At 34.5% G+C, this 2,885-nt stretch overlaps 1 protein-coding gene across 1 annotated transcript in view; it reads left to right on the top strand.

Moving 5' to 3' along the window:
• Window positions 1–2,885, top strand: part of ALK (ALK receptor tyrosine kinase) — a 1,238,429-nt gene that overhangs the window by 162,648 nt on the left and 1,072,896 nt on the right. The window lies entirely within an intron of this gene.

Consider the following 2,885-nt stretch of genomic DNA (forward strand, 5'->3'; position numbering starts at 1 on the left):
CAAAGATCAGTTGTCCATAGATGGATGGGTCTATAACTGGACTTTCGATTCTGTTCCATTTGTCTATCATTGTACCAACACCATGCTGTTTTGACTACTGTGGCTATATAGTAGTTCTTAAGATCCAGGAGTGTGAGATCTCCCACTTTGTCCTTCTTCTTCAGAAGTGCTCTACTTATCCAGGGTCTCTTTCCTTTCTGTATGAAGTTACTAATTGGTTTTTCCAAGTCCTTAAAAAATTTTATTGGTATCTGGATCGGGATTGCATTAAATGTGTAGATTGCTTTAGGTAGTATTGACGTTTTGACAATATTCAGTCTACTATGCATGAACAAGGTAGTTTCTTCCATTTATGTAGTGCCTTTGTTGTGTCTTATAGTAATGTTTTATAGTTTTCTTTGTATAGGTCTTTTGTGTCTCTGGTAAGATTTATTCCTAGATATTTTATTTTTGTAGTAGCTATTGTAAATGGTGTTGTTTCTTTATCAGGGGACTCTTTGTTGGTGTAGAGGAATCCAACTGATTTTTGTATATTGACCTTGTATCCTGCCACTTTGCTGAACCTCTCTATTAGTTCCAGTAGTTTTTTTATTGAATACCTTGGGTTTTCTATGTACAGGATCATATTGTCTGCAAATAAAGATAGTTTTAGTTTTTCTTTGCCAATTTGTATGCCTTTTATTTCTCTTTCTTGCCTTATAGCCCTGGCCAGGACTTCCAATACACTGTTAAATAGAAGTGATAATAGAGGGCATCCCTGTCAGGTTCCTGTTCATAAGGAGAATTGAGTCTTTCTCCATTAATAATGATGTTGACTGTTGGCTTTGCATATATGCCTTTAATTATGTTGAATAATTTCCCTTCTATCCCTATTTTGCTGAGAGTTCTGAACAGGAATGGATGTTGGATTTTATCAAATGCCTTTTCTGCATCGATTGATATAATCCTATGGTTCTTTTCTTTTGTCTTGCTTATGTGGTGGATTACATTGATTGTTTTTCTGATGTTGAACCATGCTTGCAAACCTGATATGAATCCCACTTGGTCAGGATGTATTAATTTTTTGATATGTTGTTGGATTCTGTTGGCTAGGATTTTGTTAAAGATTTTTGCATCTATGTTCGTGAGGGATATTGGTCTGTAGTTTTCCTTTCTAGTGGTGCCTTTTCCTGGTTTTGGTATTAGTGTTATGCTGCTTTGTAAAATGAGTTTGGGAATATTCCACCTTTTTCTTTGTCCTGGAATAGCTTGAATAGCATAGGTGTTAACTGTTCTCTGAATATTTGATAAAATTCTCCAGTGAAGCCATCAGGGCCAGGACTTTTCTTTGTGGGAAGATTTTTTTATGACCCACTCAATTTCTTCTTTTGTTATAGGTCTGTTCATATATTCTATCTCTGAGTGGGATAGTTTAGGTAGGTCTTGTGATTCTAGAAATTTGTCCATCTCTTCTAGGTTCTCAAATTTGTTGGAGTAAATTTCATAATATTCTGTCAGTATCTTTTCTATTTCAGTTGGTTCTTTTGTGATGACACCATTTTCATTTACAATTCTGGTGATTTGGATCTTCTCTTTCTTTTCTTTTGTGAGATTTGCCAATGGTTTATCAATTTTCTTAATCTTTTTGAAGAACCAGCTTTTTATTTTGTTGATTTTCTCTGTGTTTTTTTGTTTTCTGTTTCATTTATTTCTGCTCTGATCTTTATTATTTCCTTACTTCTAGATACTGTAACATAGTGCCTAAGGCACTTGACTGCTAACCAGAAGGCTGGCGGTTCAAACCCACCAGACACTCCTTGGAAGGAAGGTTGGGCAATCTACTTCTGTATTGATACCATCTCGGAAACTCAAGGAGGGGTCGCTATGAGTTGGGTCCAACTTGACGGCACATAACAAGAAAACAACAACAGAAACTGTAGGATTCTTTTGTTGTTCTTTTTCTAGTTGTTGGAGTTGATGAGTGAGAGTGTTGATTTTATTTATTTCCTCTTTTTTGATGTATGCATTTATTGCTGTAAACTGTCTTCTGAGTACTGCTTTTCCTGTGTCCCATAGGTTTTGGTATGATGTATCTTCATTCTTGTTTGTTTCTAAGAATTTTTATATTTCAGTTTTTATTTGTTCTATTACCCAGTAGTTTTTGAGCAGTAAATTGTTCAGCTTCCACATTTTGATGTTTTTTCCTTGATCTTCCTATTATTTATTTCTAATTTTATAGCATTGTGGTCTGAGAAGATGCTTTGTATGTATTTCAATGGTTTTGAATTTATTGAGGCTTGTTTTATGTCCTAACACATGATCTATTCTGGAGAAGGATCCATGTGCACTAGAGAAGAATGTGAATTGTACTTTTGTTGGGTGGAATGCTCTGTATGTGTCTATGAGGTCGAGTTGGTTGATTGTATTTTTTAGTTCTTCAGTATCTTTTTTTGAGTTTTTTTCTAGTTGACCTACTCCTCTTTGAAAGTGGTGTGTTAAAATCTCCTACTACTATTGTAGAATTGTCTATTGTCTCTTTTAATTCAATTAATTTTTGCTTCACATATTTTGGAGCACTTTCATTGGATGGATAAATATTTATTATCATAATGTCTTCTTTGTCAATTGACCTTTTCAGCATCATATAATGTCTTTTTTTGTCTCTTATGATGTTTCCCCCTTAATATCTATTTTATCAGAAATTAACATTGCCACTCCTGCTCTTTTTTGATTACCATTGGCTTGGTAAATTTTTTCCCATCCCTTAACTCTTAATTTGTTTTTATCTTTCTGTCTAAGGTGGGTCTCTTGTAGGCAGCATATTGATGGGTCTTCTTTTCTTATCTAGTCTGCCACTCTCCTTCTCTTGATTGGTGCATTTAGTCCATTTACATTGAGTGTAATTA

The sequence above is a fragment of the Orycteropus afer genome, unplaced genomic scaffold, assembly GCF_000298275.1.
Source record: "Orycteropus afer afer isolate SDZICR_OR568_19922 unplaced genomic scaffold, OryAfe1.0 scaffold00054, whole genome shotgun sequence".
NCBI lineage: Eukaryota > Metazoa > Chordata > Mammalia > Tubulidentata > Orycteropodidae > Orycteropus > Orycteropus afer.